We start from the raw sequence: 26,792 nt of genomic DNA, 5'->3' as shown, positions 1-26,792 counted from the left end.
CAGTGTCCCCCAACACACCCCACCCCACCCACCAGACACATCCCTGATTTCATCCCAAACATTTAACAAATTCTGTCTTTAGTTTTCTATGTCCTCATTTATCTCAGAACATTCCTTCAAGCCTGAAATTCTTACTATTCCCAGAGCCTTTTAGTCCTTTAAGACTCAAAGCTGGTCTTTCAGAAGACTTTCCTGAATTCTCAACCTATCCCTCTCAAAGATTCCTATACCCAACCTCTGTTACCACATAATAACTCTGGCAGTAATCATATTGGAAATACTTTTTGAATTCATCTACTTGCCATTTTCAGCAACATCACTTTTTTCTAGGCTACCATCATAATCACTATTTAAATGGTCTCTTCTGCACCTACTTTGATAACTTGTAAAATCTATTTTTTACACAGTATCCAGTGATCTTTTCAAACTCCAGATCTGATCATTATGGCCCTATGTTTAAAAAATGGTCTCTGGTTTTGTAAGGATCTTAGGTTACAGACTAAAACCTAAAATATCCTGCATGGGTTTGTTCCCGCTTACCTCCTTCTCGAGTCTCATTTGTTTACTTTTAGTTATTTAGACATACCATGCTCCCTGTCATCTCAGGGCCTTTGCACATTGTTATCCTCCTATCTAAAACATTCGTCATTTCATCCTTCAGATCTCAACATTTCCTCAAGCAATCCCCAAGCCAGGTCTAGGTCAGAATCCTTTGTTATGGAAGTTTTACTTACCTTGTCTTTTGCATAAACTTTTATAGTTGAGCAAGTTGAAGAGCATATTGTTGCATTAATTTCAATACCAATGATAGCCCCTATCTCTAAAAGTAGTCTTTCTGCTTCCACCCTTCTATTAATAAAAACCTTCATTTGTATAAGACTCTCATTTCATTCATCCCATTAGATTCCTGTCCTGTCTGGACTTCCTGGTCAGTTCCTTAAATATGGCTCTTAGTACCCTAGAGTCGTGTGCTCAAAACCTTCTTTACAGCCCAAACTATTTTTTCTTGAATTTTTAGTTTTGGTTTCTTCGGTAGTTTTTTTGTTTTGTTTTTTGTTTTGGTTTTTAGTTTTGTTTTGTTTTGATGTTTTGTTAATAAACATACAGAGAAAGCAATTGTTTACTTTGTTCAGAAAAGTTCTGAGTAATCAAAGTTTTGCTTAAGTGGTGCTGTTATCATGCTAGGACCATAAGAGATTTGTAAAAGGAATGACTCAGGGACCCCCAAACCTGAGCCTTACAGTTAGAACTTTTTGTATGACTTCATGAACTCCTGCAAAATATCCAGATTAGGTCATAAGATTAAACATATTATAAAGTCAGTGACTTGAGGGTTGAAAGAGGCTTTAGAGTCATTGAGTTTTAGTCCAGCTAGCTCATTCAATGTCACTTAGTTTCTGAGTGTTCTCTACCACATGTATATGAGATTGTCATCGATACAGTGAACTCAACCCTGCCTCCTTCCAGCTTTCATCCACTGGCTTTAGTTCTTAGCACTTTTTATGGAATGACAACTCATGTTTTCAAGACAGCTACTATCACTATGTCCCCCCTTAGTAGTTTTTCTCCAGGATGAATGCCCCAGTTCTCATATATCATGGCTTAATGGCTTAAGCTCTTTTATCACTCTGTTTGAATATATATATATACATATGTATATATATATATGAAATATATATTTTTATAGGCAGAGTCTTGCTCTGTCACCCAGGCTAGAGTACAGTGCTCTGATCATAGCTCACTATAACCTTGAATTCCTGGACTCAACTGATCCTCCTGCCTTAGCCTCCCAAGTAGCTGGGACTACAGGCATGTACCACCATGCCTGACCAATATTTTTATTTTTTGTAGAGATAGGGCCTCACTATGTTTTCCAGGCTGGTCTCAAACTCCTGGCCTCAAGCATCTCCACCTCCCAAAGTGCTGGGATTACAGGCATGAGCTATCATGCCCAACTTGAATATATAAACTTTTGATGGTTTGAATGTTTTTGATTACCCACCCCTGTGTCCTTTTCCATTAGTGATTATATATAAAATAAGTTCATATGTTTTTAAGGCAAATAAAAAATATGCAGGAGCAAATTGGTTGAAAGAACCTATGAAATATTAATACTATTTGGTGTTTAACTCAGAGATCAGAAAAAGCTGTTTATCCAGGCTTTTTTGGTGGATTAAATAGGAAGTGGGGATAGAAGATAGTTGGGTGATAGAAACTGGTATAGTTGATGATTTATCGAATGTGTGACGGCTTCCTTCACTTTATTACACCAGTACATTTGTGTATTACTATCATTTCCAATCTGTGATCAGCTGCTTAATTTTATAAATACAGTGTATTCAACATTTTACCACCACAACATGTAGATTGTTGTTTTTCTGGAGCTGTTAAAGGTGTGGTTTTTCCTTGCTGGAAAATGCGTCTGTCATGAATTGTAACTGTGGCAGCCTTATGTGTCTTTCCTCTGGTGTGTGCAGAAGTGCAAATTTACCACTTGCTGCTTGAATTAGAGTTAAAACTAATGGTGGTAGCTGAACTTTCTGTAACCTCAAAACTCTGAGGATAATTTGTCAGGGGTTTTTAAGGTTTTTCCTTAACTTTTCCTTTATCTTACTCTGAGATAAAACCCCTCATAAATAAGAGAAGACACAGTCATCTTTGGAGATAACACAAACTTGTGCCTTTCTAATCTTTAGCCACGCAAGTGTTAAAATATTAGTACCAAATGAAGATTATAAAATGACATTATAATTATTTTACTTCCAGAAAAAATTGGAAAAGGAATATTCTACTTTTACTTAATGTTTGTGGTTTTACTTCTGAAACTCAGACATTTCAAATGGAATTGATATCTTTCCAAAGGATAGCTTTTTTCTGGATTTTTTTCTCTTTTTGGATTTGATTTTATATTTTAAACAGTAAAACTTTTGCATGTTGTCATCTTGTTGACACAGCTTTGAGCAGAAGTTTCAGTACTAACAGCATCTTCCCCAATCATTAAGCTTATTTTTCTTCCCCCTTGGTGTAACATTTGTTGAAAGGTGCAGGACCAGGAAAGGTCCTTGTGTAACATAAACAAGCGTTTAATTATGGGGTAATGCCTGTGGTACCAGAGTACATGAAGTGAAACAGAGATTCTTAATCAGCCACAAAAGCTATTTACTGCTTCGTAAACTCGGGGATCATTGTCATAAATATTATTACTGTTCTAGGACTTCAGAAAAGCAAAGAAATAACAAAACTGATTTTTCTCTACTGTTAAGGTATGGAAGGTTTTTTTCCTAATAGAACCTGTAGTGAAACTGACATTTGGGAGAAACATACATAACTGAAATTTATTAACTGGAATGTGATCAGAAGGGACTTAAATATAAATGAAGGCTATGTTTAAAATGAAGTAAGGAGGAAAAGGTTTTATCTCTATTAAGTCTGAAGTTATAGTGAGGAATAAGTCACATAATATTGCCATATATTTATCAAGTACCTACTGTGGAGCAGGAGCTAATAGATGCTTTCCATACATTAGGTTTAATCTTTATAGCAACCTTGTAAACTAGGTTGGTTTCAGTTTTATGAATGAGGATATGGAGGCAGAGAGAGATTAAGTTACACAGGTGTGTCTGATTATGCCCGTGCTCTTTCCAGTACTTCAGACTGTTTATCAGATGAAAGCTTATATTAAAAAAGCCATTTAAATATATTCCTTCTACTGAATCCCTGTTAGTATATCTGAAAAGTTAAACTGTGCCATGTTAATCCTTAAATTTTTAACCTTTTATTCGTTTTATATTCAACATTTATTAACGCAGCTAGTGTATTCCTAACACTTGCCAAGTATCATAAGGGCTGGAACCAAATAAGAAGAGTCAGTCTTCCCCCTCAAAGTTTACAAACTAAATATATTCCAGCCTTATCTACACAAAATTTAAGAGCAGGATCCAAGACAGCAAGGTTCCCTTTTCCAGTATTTTCTCAATTTGCCAGGCCCTTTCCAAATTGTCCCCCTTCTGTTGAGATGGGGAAGTGCATGCAAAAACTAAAACGCACAATCCAGTTGACATCTATATGACCCATCTTACAAGGACAAATAAGGAAGGAGTTCATAGTCTGGTTGAAATGCTTTGATAGAGAGGAAATTGTATGCAGTGGGAACCTAGAAGAGGAAGTTAGCATAAGACCTCCTGAAGCAGGAGTGGCTTTACAGCTAAACCGTTTCTTGAGCAAAGGCAAAGGAAAGCTGATTAGTACAGAATCTAAAGGAAGGCTTTTGTTGTGATTCTAACATTTTTTATTAAACCAAATATTTGTATCTATTAATTGCTTATACTGGTCTTTCCTTCATGATCTGCTATGATGCTATAGATGCTTTATCCTGGTAATGTTTTCAAAAGGACCCTGTGTTCTTTGTGAAAATGTCATCATTAGAAGTTAAAAAGTTTGGATTGTCGATGCTTATTCATGACAATTTGCCAATTATTGTGTTCAGTCCCTTCGTTTTACATACAAAGAAGTTAAGGCCCAAATAAGCTATGATATGCTTTATGTCAGATGTGGTAAGCATCAGATCTGGGACGTGGCTTGGCTATTAGTCATGATTTCTGTCCTGAAGCTCTAGTTGAAAAATGCATGAAGGTTAATTGTGAGTTGTTGTGTAATAATAAAAATAATTTATATTTCCATTTGTTATTTTTATTCATTGGCTTTGAGAGAGAAGTAATTGAAGAAATACGAAGTGATAAAGATATTAGAGTATGGACTATAAACTATTTAGGTAAAGCATGTGAAACCTTTACTTTAGGAAGTTTAGCTTTCTAAAGTGGAGTCACTTAATTTCTGAAGATGTTTATGTACATGCCATCTTTATAATGTATAATATAATGCGAAGATGACAAATTTAATAAAAAGACTTCTCCTATGAGGTAATGGTGGCAATAGAATTTGTAAGCTCAGATTTATTCATACATTCTTCCTTTAACTGGCCTTTTAACTGAAGTAAAATTGACGGGAAAAGCATGAAGTTATGGAGAGTTTGGAACTGGGATGCCTTTGGTTGACTGCTATTATCATAATGTATTTCAACCTTGAAACTGAGCCCTGGATGAAAGAGGAAAGCAGCTAAGACAAGAAAATGCAAAAGAGACAAAATAACCTTCAGCCAGTATATAAAAGGAATGATTAAGCAGTTCAAAATGTAAATGCCAAATTCTATTACACACCCATTTCCTGGGATTTTAAGTGTTCACAACTGTTCTTTTTCTTCATCCAGAAATGCACTTCAATCCTGAATGGCATAGGAAAGTGTTCTGTGTCTGCTGTTAGCCTTCTTCTAGTTACCTTACCCAGGAAATAGAGTGTTTGCAGATAAACCAAATAATTTTTGAAAAACAACGCAAATGTTGTAAGAGCAAAAGAACAAAAGGTGTCCTCAGAATTTCCATAGTTAAGTCCAAGGAAGAGTTTAGACTTTAACTGTTTGAAGGTCTTATTGATTCCTTTTTTTACTCCTTTAAACTTTTCCTAACTAGTTACTCTTCCTCCATCACTTTTCTTAAAATACTCAAAAAAAAAAAAAAAAAAAAAAAAAAAAATTCAGGACCAAAAAGAGAAATGGCTAAGCAAAAGTGTACATGTTAACTACCATTACAAGGAGAGCAAAGCAGGTGGTGCCATGTGTACCAGTCTTTGCTAGTAAGAATAACCTACTGTGTATATAAAATAAGGGTGTTAGATTAGATTAAGTTCTTCTCCTAAAATTCTTTCCAGGACCCTAATCTATTATAGTCAGCCCTCTGAATCTGTGGGTTCTGCATTCATGGATTCCACTAACCATGGGTTAAAAATATTTTTTTAAAAACATAATGCAAATAAAAGATACAGTATCACAACTACTTACATAGCATTCACATTGTTACAAGTATTATATGTAATCTAGAGATGATTTAAAGTATATGGGAGGATGTGCATAGGTTATATGCAAATACTATGCCATTGGTATTTGCAAATACCAAATCTGCAGATTTTGGTATTTTGCAGGGGTCCTGGAACCAATCGCCCACAGCTATTGAGGAACAACTAACTGTACACGGGGAGACTGTACTGTTCTCCCTGTCTCCTTCCCATTCTTTATTTTATTCTACTCTATGCACCAGTCAGATTAATTTCCAGAAAACTCTGTAGTAATTACCTCTTTGTTTGTCCTGGTCAGGAACTTTTAGTGGCTCCTCATTACATGTATAATTCAGTCCAAATGCTGGTTCTAACTACCTTTCTACTTCTCTTTATGTACCTTCCCCTCTGACCAATTTTGTTTCTTTAATATCCTTCACCTTTCCTATGTTTACTTTCAATTCTTCTATGTCCCTAATAATAAAATTTTGTCAAGGGACTTAATTTCTCTGAAGTTTGGTTTCCTCACCCTTATATGGAAGATAATGGATTTAATGACCCTTATATTTGTTTAGTGATTTGCAATTTATATACAATTTTTCCATATATTGTCATTTCATCTTTTAACCATTTATAGTAGTGAGTGCAGGGATTACATACATTATACACATTGTACAGATAAGAAACCTCAAGTCCAAGTAGGTGAGGTGATCTGTGTATGAAAGTCCTCAAACTTTTTAATTTCAGAAAGTACCATTTATAATAGCACCCCCAAAATGAAATATTTAAGTATAAATCCAAGAAGATACATACAAGATCTATAGGTAGAAAACTACAAAGCACTGATCAAAGAGGAGGTATTCTGTGTTCATGGATTGAAAGACTCAATATTGTTGTGATGTCAATTCTTTCAATCAAAATCCCCCCCCACAAAAAACCATTTTGTAGATGTCAACAAACTGATTCTAAAGCTTATAAGGAAAGCCAATAGAATATTGAAGAAAATGGACAAAGTTGGAGTACTCACACTACCTAATTTCAAGGCTTACTATAAGGCCACAGTAATCCAGACACTATAGTACTGGTGAAAGAGTAGACACAGATTAATAGAACACAATAGAGAGTCCAAAATAAATCCACACAAACATAGTCAACTGATCTTTAACAGAAGAACAAATTGGAGAAAAGATGGTCTTTTTAATAAAGAGTTCCGAAACAATTAGATGTCCGTATGCAAAATAGTGAACCTAGACACAGAACTTACAATTTATACAATAATTAACTCAAAATGGATCATATCCCTAAATGTGAAACATAAAACTATAAAACTTATCGAAGAAAACATAGAAGGTGATCAAGGTCAACATCAACAGTGATAAGTCATACACCCTCGATATGATATGATGAAAATGATATTTCACTTATGTGGGCTTCTTCTCCAAAATACTTTATCAAACAAATCACAGTTCCATAAAATATATGACCAGTAATCTTCAAAACTGTTAAGGTCAATTATAGTGGGTTGAATGATGACCTTCCCCCCAAGGATACGTCCACGTCCTAACTTCCAGAACCTGTGAATACGATCTTATTTGGGAAAAGAGTCTTTGCAGATATATTTAAGATAAGGATCTTGGGATGGCAATCATCCCGGATTATCTAGGTGGGCTCTAAATCCAACGAGAAGTGTCCTTATAAGACACAGAAGAGACACAGATACAGAGAAGGCCATGTGAAGACAGAGGCAAAAATTAGAATGATGTGGCCACATGCCAAGGGACACCTGTAGCCACCAGAAGCTAGAAGAGTCAAGGAATAATTCCCCCCTAGAGACTTCTGAGGGAGTATAGCCCTGTTGATAAATTGATTTTAGATTTCTGGCCTCTAGAACAGTAGGAGAATAAATTTCTGTTTTTTTTAATCCTTCAAATTTGTGGATGTTGTTACAACAGCCACAGAAAACTAATACAGTCTTCCAAAACAAGGAAGGTCTAAGAAACTGTCACAACCAACACTAGCCTAGGAAGACTAAATGTAATGTGCTGTCTTGGATAGGATCCTGAAAGATGGAAAGGACATTAGGGAAAAATGGAGGATATCTGAATAAAATATGGATTTTAGTTAATAATAACATATTAATATTGGTTCATTAATTGTGACAAAGGTATCATACTAATGTAAGATGTTAATAACGGGAGACTGGATGTGGGACACATTGCAACTCTCTGTACTATCTTCACAATGTCTATACATCTAAAACTGTTCTAAAATAAAAGGTATATTTTAAAAAAGGAAAAGGTACCTTTCCTGGGAATAAAATGAACCCAGAATTTTCCACCCCCAGAAAGCAAGGGTTTTCTTACTCTGGCATTTATGTGCTGGGGGAAGCCTGCCTATTATCAGTTCTGCCCTCTTCCTTGAACAGAGCCTGTAGTCTGCCTTGCCATTCAAGGCAGATGAGACCACTGGGAAAACAGACCTGTTCAGCTAGAGAGGAAATTAGTGCAGGTTATCTAATTCTGAACAAAGTAGCCCTTTGGCTTTCTCATTACCTTCCTTCCTGAATAATTGAGTCTAAAAGTCGTGATGGTCATGATGGCTGGGCAGGGTGGCTCATGCCTGTAATCCCAGCATTTAGGGAGGCTGAGACGGGAGGATCACTTGAGGCCAGGAGTTCAAGACCAGCCTAGGCAACATAGTAAGACCCTGTTTCTACAAAAAAATTTAAAAAGCCAGGTATGGTGGTACATGCCTGTAGTCGTAGCTACTCTGGAAGCTGAGGCAGGAGGATCGCTTGAGCCTAGGGGTTCGAGATTGCATTGAACTAGGATTGTGCCACTGCACCCAGCCTAGCTGACGGACTGAGACCCTATCTCAAAAATAAATAAAGTCCTGAGATGGGGCCCAGGAGAGCAGGTGTCTGTGCTAGGGCTCCTTGGAGAAATGGCTGATTATAGGGCTGGGGCAGGGAAAGAATAGGACAAGAGGTGCTGCACACATGCCCCTGTACCGGAAAGTAAGGAAGCACTCAAAGAATGAGGGACTTATGTCTAAAAGGATACAGAAGCCACCTTGAAGGGGCACTCACTGACCAATTCTTGAACAGTTTGAGCATCAAACTAAGCATATTGTCAAATTATAGCTCATTGAATAAAATAGGAACTCACGAGTCCACAGTAATATCATAAATTAATGGGGAAAAGAAAAGAAATAACAGAATTAGAAAAAAACACCATTTGAGAACCATTGTAGTATAATCATTTTGTCTACGAAATATCAGTAGATGCTAAAACTAATGGGTAAAAGTTTGATGAGGAATGGACTGTTTGAGTAGTGTCAAAGAATCTGCTCACGAATTACCAATTACAAAGGACAAAAAGAGGATTTTACAGAGGGGCGACCTGGCAGATACCTCCTTAATCAGGTGATGCAAGTTACTATTAATAGTAATGAGAAAATACAATCATGCATTACCTGATAGGATACAATGTGAGGAACATAGTAGCATTTCTATGATACTGATGCCAAAAATGCATAACTGAAATCTAATTTTGAAGAAACATCAGAGAATTCCAAATTGAGGGACTTTCCGCAAGATACCTAACCTGAAACCTTCAAACTTATGAAGATTATGAAGGTAAAGGGAAAACTGAAGAACTGTTTCAGTTTAAAGAGATTACACAAACATGACAATTAAATGCAACCCATGATACTCTACTGGATCCCTTGGCTACAAAAGACATCAGTGGGATAACTGGTGAAACTTCAGTGGGGCATATAGATTACAAGGTAATAATATATCATTGTTAATTTGTTGATTTTGATCGTCATATCATGGTTATTTGGGAGAATGTTTTTATTGGAGGAATTACGAGCCCAACTTTTTATGGGTAATGGGACGTAATGTGAGCGGCTTACTCTCAAATGGTTCAGGAAAAAAATTCTTGAACTTTTCTGTAAGTTTGATATGATCCTTGACATCTCAAGGCATGTGGACTTTTTATGCAGTTTGAATTAAAAATTTTAGAAAGGATAATTTTATTACCTTTTTATGTTTTTATTTATTTTCTTCCTCACTCTCCTAGATTGTGTGCTCCATGAGGGTAAAGATTTTTTTTTAATTCAGGGTATTATGGGGATACAAACATTTTGGTTACATGTAATGCTGTTTGCCCCGCCCAAGCCAGGGCTACAAGGCTGTCCCTCCCCCGTACAGTGGGTTCCACTTCCATTAGTTGTGGGTTTACCCCCCACCCCCACCCACTACTGGCACCCAGTAAATATTACTACCATGTGAACACCTTAGTGTTGGTCAGTTAGTACCAGTATGATGGCGAGTGCATGTGACACATGTTTTTCCATCCTTGTGATACCTCACTTTGAAGGATGGGCTCAATGTCTATCCAGGATAATGTAAGAGGTGCTAGATCACCATTGTTTTTTGTAGTTGAGTAGTATTCCATGATATACATATACCGCATTTTATTAATTCACTCATGTATTGATGGGCACTTGGGTTGTTCCCACATCTTTGCAATTGTGCATTGTGCTGCCATAAACATTCGAGTGCAGATGTCTTTATTATAGAATGTCTTTTTTTCCTTTGGATAGATGCCTAGTAGTGGGCTTGCTGGATCAAATGCTATTTCTATTTTTAGCTCTTTGAGGTATCTCCAAATTACTTTCCACAGGGGTTGTACTAATTTGCAGTCCCACCAGCAGTGTAAGAGTGTTCCAATCTCTCCACACCCACACCAGCATTTGTTGTTTTGGGACTTTTTGATAAAGGGCCGTTCTCACTGGAGTTAGGTGATATGTCATTGTAGTTTTGATTTGCATTTGCCTAATGATGAGAGATGTGGAGCACTTTTTTAATATGTTTGCTGGCCATTATTCTGTCTTCTTTTAAAACGTTTCTCTTCATGTCCTTTGCCCATTTATTGATGGGGTTGTTTGATTTTTTCTTGTTGATTTTCTTAAGTTCTATATAGATTCTTTTTTTTTGTTTTTAATATATTTTTACTGTTATTAGACTTTTAAATGGAAATTATCTGTTACTAAACTGGTTTGTCAAATCTTTTTTTTTTTTTAATTCAGGATATTATAGGGGTACAAACATTTTGGCTACATGAAGTGCATTTGCCTCGCTCAAGCCAGGGCTACAAATATGTCCTTCCCCCATACAGTGTGCCCCGTTTCCATTAGCTGAGGGTTCCCCCCCCCACCCCCTCTACCCTCCACTGCCCACCCCCCATATAGATTCTTGTTATCAGCCCTTTATCGGATGTGTAGAAAGCAAATGTTTTCTCCCATTCTGTAGGTTGTCTATTTGCTCTATGATAGTTTCCTTGGCTGTGGAGAAGCTTTTTAATGTGATCAGGTCCAATTTGTTTATTTTTGTTGCTGCTGTGATTGCTTTGGGGGTCTTCCTCATAGATTCTTTGCTTAGGCCGATGTCTGAAAGAGTCTTCCTGACATTTTCTTCCAGAATTCTTAAGGTTTCACACCTTAGGTTTAAGTCTGTTATCCATTGTGAGCTGATTTTTGTGAGAGGTGAGAGGTGGGGATCTATTTTAATCTTCTGCATGTGAAGAAAGGGTGATTTTAAAAGGACCATTTAATCCATTATATTCCATCCAGCAATCTGCTAGGTAAGAAATGTGTTAAGTTATTGGGTCTCCTCATTGTTGGAATTAAGGATACCAAGCAAAAGAAGCTATAGGATATTTTTCATTTATAATAAGATCAGAGGGTAGATTATTTGCTATGACTTAACTTAAAATACAATGATGTTCTTTTTTTTTTTTCATTCTAGAAAAATTGCTAAAAATGTTCTGTGTTTTTAGTTACATTTGGAATCACTACTAAACCAAGAATATATATCTTGGCTCCATATTAGTCTTGTTCAGCTAAAATTGAAGATAGGTAGAATTTGACAAATAATAACAGTACAGTTGTTATGCTATTTTCAAATGGCTGAGTTTTCTTCATGTAAAAGTTGAAAGCCTAAAACATAATAAAAATAAGAACTACCTCTTTAGAAACAATGTGATTAACAGTGCCTTAAGATTTAAAAATATAGTGATTATGTTCTTTGAATGATTGAAGAATCACTTAAAGTGCCTGGAACATGATAGATTCAATAAATATTTGCGATGAAATAAATGTTGAATAATCTGAAAAGACTGGTATTAATTTCTCATTGAAAGAGAAGTAAATGTCTTACCTGTATTATTTCTCATTGTCTACTCAGTAGAGAATTTAGGATGTGATATAAATGGGATATAGTCACATTAATTTTGAATTGAAATCATAAAAAGGAGAGGGAACCAAATCTTTAAACAGTAGGATCAATTTCATTATTTTTTGCCACAATTTAAAAAATGTAGCTTACAGCATTGCTGCAGAGATCATTGCCTGAAATCCATTGCCATTTGAAAAACTCTTGCTATATCAGTTATGCTTTGAGTGGCTGGTTGCAAAGTAGACAGTGATTGACATGGTATATTGCCTCGTTTGCTTTTTTAATTCATAGGAGAAATCCTCTCTAGCTCATAGATTTTTTTTTTATATTGTCAGATTTCCCATGGCTGCCAGAAAAATTCTATTTATAGCAGAATTCCTCCCTTGCAACCAATTTTCTTTTTGCTCAAGTTATCTTTCCCACCCCACCCAAGCCAATATTATGAGAAGATTGGTACATCTGAGCTTGGAAAATCTAAAATCTCTCTGCAGTCTGCTCATCCAGGTGCACAAATATCTTGGTTATAGGAAATGACAGTCGTTTCAAGTCATGTAATACTTACTTTCTTATAGGAGCTGAAATATATCACAGTAGTACAATGTAAAAGTGGAAAAAGGCATGGTAGAGACATTTTTCTGTTTTCCAAGGGAAAGACTCCTTTATCATAAGAGGTCAATTACTGAAGTGTCCAAAGGAGAACAGGCAGCAAGTACTCCTCTGCTTAATTTTCTGCTAGGGATTCTTTGTGATTTTCAGCTAAATTACCTGATTTAAATATTCTGCAATTGTCCAGGTTTGTGTTTAAGGTACTGGTAAGCAGAATTGTGTTTGCAAAACACCAAAGGAAATCTGTAATCTGCCATAAATTTTGATTTTATTTAAAGGCATAGATGAGAAAAAGTTGGTATCAAACATTTCTTAATAAATCAGCAACTACTGGATTTTTTAAAATATCTGAACCAAGCAGCTATTTTTTTCTTTAATAATCTAAATTCAACCCATTTTTTTTTTTTTTTTTCAAATTATTACCTGGACCAGGCATGGTGGCTCACGCCTGTAATCATATCACTCTGGGAGGCTGAGGCAGGAGGATTGCTTGAGGTTAAGAGTTTGAGACCAGTCTGAGCAAGAGCGAGGCTCCATCTCTACAAAAATAATAGAACAATTAGCCAGGCATGGTGGCACATGCCTCTGTAGTCCTAGCTACTCAGGAGGCTGAGGCAGGAGGATCACTTGAGCCCATGAGTTTGAGGTTGCAGTGAGCTGTGATGGTGCCACTGCACTGTAGCCAAGGCAACAGAGTGAGACTCTCTCCAAAAAAATAAAAAATAAAAAAAATTATCTGAAACTTAGCATAAACAGAAAAAGGAGGGCCAGGAGTGATTGAAAATTTTGGTATACCTGTTTTATTGATGTAATTGTTTGTAATGATATCCACTAATAATTGTTAATGAGGTTTCAACTTACAAAGCATGGATTTTTAGAACCCAGTGAATTTTATAGTTTGTAAAGTGGTATCATTGGAACCTTTGAGGTATAAACCTAGTAAGTTTCTTTTTTTCTCCATCCTCTCCTCAGATATCATGTGCCTAAAGATTTTAAACTGATAAGAACAGGTACTACACTTGATCTTAGCCAAAAGGCCAAGAAGCGATAGGATTTCAAATAGAAACATCTTATTGCACTAAGAGAAATTTCCCCATGAGAAATATTTTCACCTGCTTGACTGGCACTATTGACAGGTTGGTTGAATTCCTCCAAGGAGGACAAGCTGTTATGTCAGCTGAAGCGACATGTGCTTTAGGGAAGAGGTGGTCATAAGTGTTAGTAATACATACTTTGCTATACGGCTAACATAGGTTTATAAGAAGATATATATTTTATTTTCAGCTTGGAGTAAGTTTGAAATTGGAATATTTTACTTCTCTTACTATTAGAAGTAGTGAAAATGTTGGTTTTAAAGTAGCTGCTGTGAAATGTATACTTTTTTTCTGTGAATGGCAGTAATACTTCCCCAGAGCATCTATGAAGTCTGCTGCTCCAGGGAATATTTCATATTCTGTGTGTATCCTGAGACCTAATTTTGGCAAATACAAATCACGTAAACTCTTCTAAATTCAATTTGATATACTAACCAGGAATAACAGTGGAATATAGTCCGGACCTTTCAGATCTACATATTTTACAGCTGATTACTTCTGATGAGGTCCAATTTTGGTCATTTTAGACTAAACTGGAATTTCGATCTTTGATGTCATAGTGTGACAGTGATTGATCTCCTACGGTATTCTCTATGCTGTCATACTTGATGCTTTGGGCCGAAGTTCTGTGTGTTCATGTCCCTCCCTCCGTTTTCTCTTTCCCTCCCTATATTCCTTTCTTCATTATTTATAATGTTTTCATCATTTTTCAGTTAAAAAAAAATAGGACCCTTTGAATATGAAGCCTCCTAAGAGCTATCATAGATCATAGTTAACAGTAATCTGCTGTAGGATAAAGTTGTCCTCTACCGTTTTAGATAAAGATAACTCATGTGTCAAAGAAAACAAGGCATCCTTCATGGATTCTTATTCCCTAGTGGCCAATTTACTTTCACTCAACTGTAGCTTGCTTTCTTGGTCTCCCTCTTCACCCACTCTTTCTAGTTTTTAATGACAGAAAATGATGTTTTAAAGAACAATGAATCTTCAAGTTAATATACTTCCTCTTCCATCTGCAAGTTAAATATTTAAAATAGCTCCTTATGGTAAAATATCACTTGTAACTTTTCATGTTACAAACATTGACACATTGACAAATAATTTATTGTTTATTCCAGGTACCCCAAGTTTTCTTTGTAGGAGAAATATTCACTGTTCAAGCTTTAGCTGATAAAGCTATGTATGCAGATAAAGCAGGAAGAGAAACATTCTTTCTTTCCCCCTTGTTTAAAAACAATCTATGTAGTTAAAACTGTGTGGATATAGCTATAAAACATAAGCTCATTCTTACCATTCATTTTGACTTCTTGTTGAAATAGATGTTCCTCCTGTTAACATAACTACAAGATAAGAAGTCTGACCTACTGTTAGGAATTTTTCAGTTCTCTTTATGAACTCATGATGCTTTATGTAGCGCTATGCTGGAATTTACCAGCCTACTGTCTTGAGGCAGTGTTTTGCATTAAGATGAGTCAGTTTTCAGTATTTAAGTAATTCCATGGTAACCCACACGGAGAAGAGTTTCTGCTTAAATGAATCAGAATATGATGAGACTTTATTAATAAGGTTAAAGCAGTTGAATATTTAGGAAGTGAGAGTTAATTAAATGGTCTTGACAGAAGACCATGTTTTTCAAAGCATCTATTGTCTCCAAACCCAGTAAAAGTGAACATGCATCAGTTCTCATTATAATATTCTATAGAGATTTTTTCTTCTAGAAATCCCTTTTTTCTCATCCTTAGTATTGGCTACTGTTTTATGCTGTATATACCATGTTTGTTTTAATGTAACACTCTTCCAGATGAAGAAATATGCAGCTTAATAAAAACTTGGAGAACAGGCCATTGAGGTTATCATTTAAAGAAATGGTTCTGACTACCAATGTGGCCTGCTCATGTGAGCCAAGTCACCCTGAGGGGTCCTCTTTATAAGCTCAATCAAGGTTATTAAAGCCCGAGGAAAACTAATATTCAATGCTTCTACTGTTTTATTTCTCACTTGATTTACCTTAGAAGCACTTTAGGACCTCGGCCTACTTTAGTACTATTCATTCATTGCTAGCAATTATTAATTGATGAATTGGGATTTGCTGTCAACTGTTCTCGGTTAACCCATTTATTTTGTTTTTCATATCCCGCTTTTCAAATTGTATGTGTCACAGAATTGTAGTGAAAGACCAATTTTACTTTATAAAGCGTTTTTTCCTTAATGAGGTGTAGCTATAAGATACAGTTAGTTTAGTTTTCTATAGCAGTTAAGGAACAAAGACCAAGTCCAAAAACTTATCTAACCATAGGCTAATGTCCAGCATCCATACTAGGGGTTGATGGTATTAAATTTTTAATTCATGTTATTGGTGTGCCAGATGTTCTATGCATACTACATAAGACCGCAAGTTTCCTTTCAGGACTTAACAGGGCCATTGTGTTTATAACATTTTATACATTTCAATGTGTATTCATATTGCTTATATTTTCCTTTATCCTCAGAACAACCCTGGGAAATAAATACACATTATCTTTTAGGTAAACAGAGGTTCAGCAAGATTGAATGTTTTGCTTAGACAGAAACTCTGGTGTCTTGATTCCATGTTAATGCTCTATCTGGCAGAGAAACAGTAATGGTGTATTATCTCATGGTATGAGATGTCAAACAATAATACAAATAATTCTTTATTTGCATAGCACTGGCAACTTTTAAAGCACTCTTTATACTATTTAAAAGAAAAAAAGAAAATTGGGAAAGCAGAGTTCTTGTGTTATTATACTTAATAATAGGTTAAGTCCAGAATGTCCGACTTCCTTAAGTACTAAGTTTGACAGTTGCTATCTCTGACATTTCACTTCAACACTTTTTTTTTATTGTGAAGGAACATCCTCATTCTTTCAAATGTAGGGTTTGGCTTGTGATTATATTTCAAATTTTTTTTAGAGCAATTTTTGTGAAACCATGGATAAGTCAAAAATTCATGTTATTTTTGAAATGAGTTCCATTGTAGAACAGCACAGACAGCTTGAAGTATCAACAAAGTGTTTGAGAAGGACGTGGCTAATGAACACACAGTACATCGATGGTTTGAGAAGTTCCATTCTGGTGATTTTAATCTTGAAAATGAGCCATGTGGGTGACCTGAGACCACGGTGGATAATGAGTTGAAAGTGAATGGAGTGAGATGGAAGTGAATCCATCTCAACCTATGCGTGAATAAGCAGCAAGGTTTGATGTTACTATTCCAACAATATTGGACCATTTGAAACAAATCAGCAAGGTAAAGAAGCTGGATAGATGGATACTGCATGAATTAAACGAGTATCAGAAGAGAAATAGTCTTGAAGCTTCCCTTTTTTTGCTGTTATGACATAAAAGCAAATTGTTTCTACACCATATTGTCATATGTGATGAAAAATGGATTCTTTTTGACAATCGCAAGTTCTCAGAACAACGGTTGGATGAAGGTGAAATGCAGAAATACAGTCTAAAACCAAATATTCATCAAAAAAAGCTAATGGTGTCTGTTTGGTGGTCCAGCACTGGTATTCTCCACTACAGTTTCATGAAACCTGGTCAATCAATTACAGCGGATGTCTCCTGCAACCGGTTGGATGAAATGAGAATGCTTGCAATTAGGCAGCCGAGACTGATCGATACAGACAGGCCAATCCTTTTGCAAGACCACAAGTCTCAAAAACCAACTTTGCTCAAACCACAGAAGCTGGATGCATGTGCAGAGTGGTGAAAATTTTGAGTTACCTGACGTGTAAATTCTCAGCTGAGGTCAGACAAGGTGATACTCTGCCTTCTTGTTCAGTCTCATACTGTAAACAAGTATCCTGTTTGCAGTCTACTTAATGCCACATTTTTTTGTGTTTTTTGTTGGTGATTTTGCTATTTTAAATGGCCCCCAAGTGTTGTGCTAAAGGGTTGCATAGTATTCCTAAATGCAAGAAGGCTGTGATATATCTGTGGGGGAAATACATGTGTTAAATAAGCTTCTCTCTGTCAGGAGTTATGCTGCTAGCTGTGAGTTCAGTATTAAGGAATCAACAATATGTATTAAACATGGTATTTCAAAACAGAAATGGGCATAAAACAAGGTTATATGTTGATCGGTTGATGAAAATGTTGTGACCAGAGGCTCCTAGAAACCTAGCAGTCTTTCCCATTTCCCTGAGAGGCAGTGGCTCACTACTCACTAATTCAGTGTTTGTGGCAATTTAATAGAACATAACTACCACAAATAACAAGAATCGACTATGTGTGTTCATGTGTGTGTATTCTGCTACTCTTTTATAAATCCTTACATTTGTGTAGTGTAAGCATTAGTCATAATTTATACTTGAGATTATGATCATAAGAAATATATAAATCTTAGTGAAAATAACTGCATACAAGATGAAAACAGTTTGACATTTTAGATCAGATAGATGATTCCATATTCCCTAAGTCAGAAGGTTTTTTCATAAAATGGAATATCGAAGAAATATAAGGGATACTGACTGACAGCATCTAAATGATCATCTACAGCACACTTGAGCATAACATGATCGTTAGTGTCATATTGGTGGGTCGCCAGTTTCTTTTATGCTTGATGATATTTGTTTTAGAAAGCTTACAACATTATCAGTCCCTCTTCTCTTAGAGAAATTTATTTTATAATGGTGTTTATGTGTGAGATTTCATAATCGAAGACTAGTGTGTAGGCATTCAGTTTGCTTGAATACAACAGCTCAAAAGCAATTTTTAACTTTTCATTCATGAATGTTGGTTCATATCAGTAGGGGTGTTTTAAAATGACAGATATGTCATACCTTCTGGCATACCCTCAGTGTTATGTTAAAAATTAACATTCAGCTTTGTAGCTCACTTTTACTGTCTTTGAACCTGAAAGCAGGGAATCATCACTTACAGAGTGAAGGACAAGAAGACATACAACCCCATGCAATGCCTTTTACATTCCAAAGTGATTCTGTGCTTGTTACCATATATTTGTTTTCTTTTTTTTTTTTTATGCTTTTTATTTTAGCCTCTTTCCAGAAGAACATATATTTGTTTTCTAATCACTTTCTCCTTGGTATAGAAGATGTGCCTTTGGTCTTATCTTATATGGCTATTCAGTTAAATGTTTAAAAATGATACATATTAATACTTTCATTTAGATATGTTCCAGTTTGGGGCAGCTGATTTATTTGTGTTGCTTATATGTCTGACTTGCTCCCCTTCTGACCAGTTTGGCCTTCTGACTAAGATACTAGGGTGAATGCCTTTTGTCTTTACTGTAACCAGTAGATTTTATGTCGTTAAACGTAGTTATGACATGTAATTGTGTAAAAAATGGAAAAAAACATAAAAAGCAGAATTTTAATGTGAAGACCTTTTTTGTCGTAATCATTAGTTTTAGAGTCATTGTTAGTGTGTGTGCAGAGTCCATTTCCCACATCTTGCCTCAAGTATCTTCTATTTTTATCATGAATTCCTTTTTAATCAACTGTAGGTTATTTAAAATAAATTCCTACAACTTAGTGGAGGAAAAAAAGGTAGTTATGACAGCATTTTTTCACCTTTTTTTTTTTTTTTTTTTGAGACAGAGTCTCACTCTGTTGCCCTGGCTAGAGTGCCGTGACATCAGCCTAGCTTACAGCAAGCTTGAACTCCTGGTCTTAAGCAATCCTTCTGTCTCAGCCTTCCGAGTAGCTGGGACTCCAGGCATGTGCCACCATGCCCGGCTAATTTTTTTTTTCTATACGTATTTTTAGCTGTCCAAATCATTTCTTTCTATTTTTAGTAGAGACGGGGGTCTTGCTCTTGCTCAGGCTGGCCTCGAACTCCTGACCTCGAGCGATCCACCTGCCTCAGCCTCCCAGAGTGCTAGGATTACAGGCGTGAGCCACCGCGCCCGGCCACATTTTTTCACCTTATTTTTGGTAGATGACCTTAATCTTCACTCTTCACTCTCACAGATCTATTCTGCATTATGATTAATGTATTTAAGGTTAAGGATTTATGCTCATTAATTATGCCGCATTCAGAAAGCAACATATTTATAGCTGAAGTCCTCTGTGAATTGAACAAGCTTACTATCTTTTCATTTTCCCTGCTGATTTGGAGCAACCTAATGTTCTAATATTAAAGATTATTTTGTAAGATTGACTAGACCTTGACCTAACTGAAAGAGAGTCTGTTACCTTATTCCAATTTCAGTAAACTATTATGCAATATAGAGTTATGTTATAATTTGAGAATTTTATGTAAAGTTCTTTAATAAATGGTAATTAAGTGGGGATAACTTCTTAAACCTAAGAATTCAGGGGATTGATTAAAAGATGAAAATATTTCTCTAAACTAATATATCTCTAATGGAAGTACAGAATAGTATCTAAATGGCAACTGTGTCATCTAGTTTCAGAGAAAACTGAAAGTCTGGTGAATTATTGGTTGCAGTATCTAAACCTCTTTATAAGGATAGCTGCACTTGTGAGTTTATATTTGCTGTGTACTGTCCCTCCAAGGCTTGCCATACAAATGTCTCCTTAGCCTTCTCTCAGTGTGTTCATTTCCATCTCTGTTTTACTCACTCAAATGCTTTTTATTTCTTCTCTGCAACAATTTTTGAACAGTTACTCCTTGGATCCCCCAAATCAAGACTTTTTCTCCAGAGAAACTTACTTAAATCCATCTAGTTTTCCTTCTCGCTGGCTTTGTATGTATAAATTATATGCTGCCTTGTCATTAGTTTGTTTAGTTTCATTTTTATTCAATGCAACATGTCCTGAGTGCTTGTTGTGATGATGTGTGCACTTGGTGGGGTAGAGAAGCATGCTTTGGTCAGGGTTTCCAGAGGAGGTGATTCTGGACCTGAATCTTGAAGAATGAGTAAGAGTTTCCCTTGTGTAGAAGGCAGGTAAGGATATACTGGCAAAGAGAACAGCATGAGAATACATGGGATTGGCAGATAGTTTAGTATGGCTGTGATGTGACGAAGTGGGAGATAGGAAAGGAAGCTGAAGACATAGGCATGAGCCAGGTCATTGTGGACTTTATGTCATACTTGGACGTTTATTCTGTGAGGGAACTTGGACTTTGTGAGTGATAGGTTGGTATTGAAGGGTTTGACATAGGAGGGTTTGATGTATGATAGTGCTTAATATGGCAAGATTTCCTTTTAGACCAATCATTTTGGCAGCAGTAGGTACATAAATTTGAGGTAGGATATGAGTAGAGATGAGCAGATGAGTTAGATTACTGATTGGTCATATTGCAAGATAATCTGGATTTGGATACTATTAATAGGGGTGGAGTTGAGGACATAGACTTGGAAAGTGTTTGGAGTCATAATCATTAAGACTTGAAGATTGGTGAAATATGAGATTATTGTAAAAATTTTTATTTTTGAGTGGTTAAGTGGCTGTGGTGCTGCTAACTGTGACAGGGAATTTAAAAAATGAACAGATTTTAGAAGATAAACAGCTCAGTTTTGAACATACTGAACTTTTGTCTATGCAATCTTCCATTTTAAACATTCAGCAAATAACTGGATGTAGGAGTCTGAGGCTCAGTTGAAAGGTCTGGATTGGGGGAATTCACTTAAGGGTCCTTGCAGTCCTGGTGGGAGCACAGAGAACATAGGTAGAGGGTAAAGTGGACAAAACACTAAATGTTAAGAGAAAAGGAAAAGAGGAACCGAAGAAGAAAACTGAGAAGAAAAAAGCTCTGTATCTGCCTATTTACTCTTAAAAAGAGGACAACTTTATCCTTTTTGTAGGCTCAGTAACACCTGGAACAGTATGATGTTATATAGCATTATGTAGCCTAATAGATAATAAATGTTTAAGTTTGCCACTTATTTTGTTCAACTGGAAAATGTTTCATTTACTTTTGAGATTTTGTTTCATATTTAATCCTATTCCATTACTTGACAAGAAATATTTTTTAATTCATATCATCTCATGAGCACCTACTATGTACTAGGGACCGTGTTAAATACTTTATTTACATTGTCTCCCTTTATTCTTAAAATAATCATGCAAGGATATGTTTTATTATTTCCATTTTATATTTGAAGAACTTGAGGGTAAGCAAGATTGACTTGATCAATGTTTTCATACATCTTTATAACTCCGAAATTCATTCTCTTATGATCTTGTATATGTTGAGACCAAAAAACCATTTTAAAGTCTCCTATTCTGGTTCCATTGTGAGAATTACTCTGACTCAAAAGCACTGATTTATACTAAATTCTGCATGGGCAGTCTCATGAGGGTTAGCACAGTGGTTGGACACCTCTCTGTTCCTGAGTGCAGTATGACCTTACTAATCCTTTTCATCTCTCTGGGTCACTATTTCTTTATTTTTTAATTAGCAGCCTATATTAGATGATTCCTAAATTGCTTAAGATTTGAAAATTCTATAAATTCATTCGTTTTTAAAAACTCAAGAACAGGGGTTACCTTGCATCTACCAACAGGTTTTAGAGATCCACAAGGTATATAACTGGGTTTCATGACTCAACTAAAATTGCAAGATAAAATGTGCAAGATATGATGCAGGTGTGTACATTTTTATGGAGATGCAATTCATAGCTTTTTTCAGATCCTCACAGTTTCGTGTAATTTACCACTCACCCTCCACCGAAAAGGTTAAGAACTATAAAAACCAGAAGTATTTTTGTATAATGTGATAAACTACAGTGCTTCATGCAATCCCTGAGTAGTTCATCTTTAACAGAAGTATTGCTGTTCTTTGAAAGTAATTTTTTAAATTAAGGAACAAATTTATTTATATTAAAGGATACGTTTATTTTTTGGCTATTAAACCTATAATATTTTCTGTTGTATTAACCAACTAAAACACCTCTTGTTATTTTAACGCTTAAAAACAAGTCCATCAAATAGAATAAGTAAAAGTTTGACTCTGCCTTATGAAGAATTAAAGAATGCTCAGTTTTAAGAGTGATTCAAATGTCCTTCACTAATATATATTCCCCATTTTGCATCTCCCTATAGGAAAAGAGTATTTGAGGACTATTTGTAAGGAAAGAAAAGGAAGTAACAACATAATGCCTACAGTTGGAGCCAGTTAAACCAGGTTTGTTCTTTTTCTTTCCTTAATGTAACATGTTCATTCTGGTTTTGAATCTCTTTTATCAATCTCCTGGTTTATTCCAGTAGCAAATCTAATAATTTTGAACCTTGCTATAATAGAGGAGACAAAGATGAATAAGACATGCCCCTTTCAAAATATTTGCAACCTAACTCTGAATCTGAAAGATAAAAAGCTAAAAAGCTAAATAATATTCTCACTTGAAGATGAGAAGTGTTGTGAAGTTTGCTTACAGTCAAAAGCTCTTAGAGAGTCAAGCTGAGATTCAGTCTCAGATCTGTTGACTTCAGACCTCATGTCCCTTCCCTTATGTCACAATTTCCCCCATTTTATTTTGGTTTCGTTGTTGTGCAACTGCTGATGACTGAAGCTGAGGACTAGGACCCATGTATATTTCATTTAAGGAAGCTTTCTGAGGAAGTAAAAATAGGGGAAAGCATTCTCTATTCCCCTAAGGTTTAGAAGATTGAGAAGGAAACTAATACTTGTAAGCGCTTACTATGTGCTAGACACAATTGTAAGGATTTAACATGAGCCAACTCATTTAATTCACAATAGCCAGGTGACATACTTGGTATTATTATCCTTCATCCTTAAAACAGAGAAATAAATACATTGCTCAAGATCACATAGCTAGTAAGAAACAAAAGCAGAATCAAAACCCTTTATTGGGAAAAGTCAAATAGAGTTTACATCATGCCTATGGACTTAAAATTTAATATCACACAAATCAAAAACATCGCCGGACAGTTTGGTCTGAGCTCCTTTTGCTATTAATGTCATTTGTAAACATTGTTAATTCAAGTATTAGCAGCTGAATCATCTCACCAAAACAAAATTTACATCTTTTTAATATGCTTTTCATTGTAACCAATTTGAAAAGGTAATTGTTTAAGCTGCATGATCCTATGGTGAAGAGAAATTTTAATCTCACAGATGAGTGAACAGCAATGTATCCTTTGAGGTGGGAGTCAGGTCTGGGTCCTTCCAACTCCCAACTTTCCTACTGACTTGTGTGCTTTCTAAGTCTCTTACCTGACTTTCACACTCATTTTGTAAGATGAGAAGGTTGAATTCATTGTTCCCTAAGAATCTTACAATTATAAAATTACCCTATTGGTAGATTTTTTATGTGCTTCAAATATAAATATCAATTTTTAGAGATGAGACGTCTTTAGCGATCACTTAATTAAATCCTCCCATATGACAGATAAAGAAACTGAGACCCTCACATTTGTATCTCACTTTAAACCTTTCAAAGACCTTTCACATACATTAATCTCATGCAAGCCCCACCACACTCTCGTGGGTTAAATATTGTCATCTTCATTGTACACATGACCAAACTGAATTAGTACAAGGTCACATAGCTGGGCCTAGAGACTAAGTGACTCTGTGACTCTCAACCTAAAGTTTACCATGTTTTCTTGCTTTAGTAGGATTAATTACATCCTTGGATGAAGTCCTGTTGTGAGAGAAAGTGAGAATTTAGTGATTTATGAAACAAATCTAAGCAGAAGAAACAAATGTTTCCTAATATAAAAGTAATAACTACAGCTGTATAAATAGCAGAAACAAAGAGGTAAGGAAGTGGCAAAAAAATAGGGTCTATAAGTTGGTTTAATATTGCTTTTCATTTTTTACTCAATTAGGAGTAAGCATAATTGACTTTTAGGATTCTTGAGTTTATCAATAGAGTACTGTTTGATTTGCTTTATCCTTACTAAAATAATTCAAAGAGAAACCATGCTTTATAATAAGAATTTATGTATTGTAGATGAACTAAGGAGAACCTAAAACAGTTAATGCAAAAGGATACCCTAAAAAAAAAAATAAGCATGGGAAGCTAAGCTTTACACAAAATTATTTAATTATTTCACTGCCTTTATTGATGTGAATCTTTTATATTTCCCCTCTATATTTGTGGAGCTATTGCTTGGAAACATTACCTGTCTCTATGCGAGTGATCTTACCGTGCAGAACAACAAATTACCTTGGTAATACAATGTATTTTTTTAACTGAAAAGAAAATTATTTTAAAACTAGTATATGAGGCCAGGAGCAATGGCTAATGCTTGTAATCCTAGCACTTTGGGAGGCTGAAGCAAGAGGATCACTTGAGGCCAGGAATTTGAGACCATCCTGAGCAACATAGCAAGACCCCATCTTCTATAAAAATTTTTTTAAAAATTACCTAGGCATTGTGGCAGACACCCATAGTCCCAGCTACTCGGCAGGCTGAGGCAGGAAGATCCCCTGAGCCCAGGAGTTTGAGGTTGCAGTGAGCTATGATGATGCCACTGCACTCTAACCCAGGTAACAGAGTGAGATCCTGTCTCAAAAAAAGAAAAGCCTAATATATGGATGTGAGCAATTTTTCTTTTACGGTATTGATCCCTAAGTTGTCCCTCTTTAAAAGGAACTGATTTTCTAGATGGTACTTTCTCTGTAGATATGAAAATTTGATCATTAACAAAATCTTTTTTTATTCTATAATAAAGTTTCTTTAAAGCAATAAGCATCTATTCTATAGATCTAATAAATGAAAGGAGGATCCCCCAGATGGTTCTAATCAAATAAGGAAAACAGTAAGTTGGTATAGAACAAAATTTGAAAGCAACTTTACAAGATTTGACTTAGAGAAGAAAAATGTATTATGTCCTTCCTGAAGTCTGAATTTCTTAAGAGTCCTTTTTAAATTTCTCTTGCCTAACTGCTATGTTCTTTCCATATGCCCTGCCCTACAGAAGGTTGTGCCTCTCAGCCCATACCCATTCTCACACCATCACAGATCCATGGAATTCAGGGAAATGATATTTGATGCATACTTGAATAGAGCTAGTTTTTAATTCTCATCTTTGTATCTAACCTCAAATCATGTGAAAGGTTTTTTTTAGCCACTGCTTTATGATGCTTTAGAGGAAAAAATGAAAAGTATACTTCACAGTAGTTGATTTGTAGTTTTGTTTTGAGGTAACTCAGGAGCTAGTTTCCTGGAAACTTCAAATGCCTGACATAAACAGTTTCATTAAATTGTACCTATTATAATATGATTGTGTCTTGCTTACCCAGACTATGGTCAGTTTTAAAGATGACTGTAGCTTTTTGATTGGCTAGCTGTGATTCAGTGGTCATAATAAAGTTATGAGATTTAGCTGAGGGTTTAGAGTTTTTAAAGATGACTGGGCTTTTTCCTGTGATTTGTGAGTTTCCCTTGTTTGGCTTTAGGGTTAAAGAATTCCTGTTCTAGAGTCAGCTGCAAGCTAGCCAGGCTTCCAGGCTGGTGTCCCATTCAGATTAAAACATTCCCTTTGTACATGTGTATGGCCTTGTGATTCAGAAGGCATGGTTTTAATACATAAAACCTTTTTTAATTTTTAAAGTATTTATTTCAATAAAGAAGTTGTTGAAACACTAACATTTCCTTCCCAGTCTTGTTGACAAATCTGGTAGCATTAATTAAAGTTCTTTGCCTAGAGATTGATTCAGTATTAATATAGATTTTTTTTCCTTCTCTCTATGTAATCTGTTTTCTGTACCAGGGTACTTTCTAAAAATTAGATCAGTTCTCAGATATTTGGAAGTTTGATCCTTTTTGATGTCATTTCAGTAAATCTGAGGGTGGCAAAGGAAAATATGGAGCCGTTGATTTATGTGTATATATGGATATGTGTGTGTGTGTGTGTGTGTGTGTATGATCTAAACACCCAGGAGATGAAATAATTGTATTTGATTTATAGCTTCCTTCTTGAATAAGGTGTTTTAAAGTTTAACATTCTGATGGAGTTGTAAGAAAATATTGATTAGTTTTCCTTTTTCAAGTGTATTGCTACTTAACAATTAAATGATTAAATGTAGCCCAGGGC

At 35.6% G+C, this 26,792-nt stretch overlaps 1 protein-coding gene and 1 pseudogene across 2 annotated transcripts in view; one reads left to right on the top strand and one right to left on the bottom strand.

Annotated features, from left to right (window-relative positions):
* The window catches only part of PEAK1 (pseudopodium enriched atypical kinase 1), a 255,813-nt gene that overhangs the window by 89,599 nt on the left and 139,422 nt on the right, over positions 1–26,792 (top strand). The window contains exon 3 of one of the 2 annotated variants that reach the window (XM_069481564.1): positions 22,830–22,911. The gene's annotated coding sequence lies outside the window, so the exon portion shown is untranslated. Of the gene's footprint in view, positions 1–22,829; positions 22,912–26,792 lie in introns of those variants that run through there. The other variant, XM_069481556.1, reaches the window with a different exon arrangement.
* Positions 13,660–13,785, bottom strand: LOC138380953 (U2 spliceosomal RNA; annotated as a pseudogene).

Source organism: Eulemur rufifrons, chromosome 2 (genome assembly GCF_041146395.1).
Source record: "Eulemur rufifrons isolate Redbay chromosome 2, OSU_ERuf_1, whole genome shotgun sequence".
Lineage (NCBI taxonomy): Eukaryota > Metazoa > Chordata > Mammalia > Primates > Lemuridae > Eulemur > Eulemur rufifrons.
The sequence above is the reverse complement of the archived record's forward strand: the minus strand, read 5'-3'. Positions and strand labels throughout refer to the sequence as shown.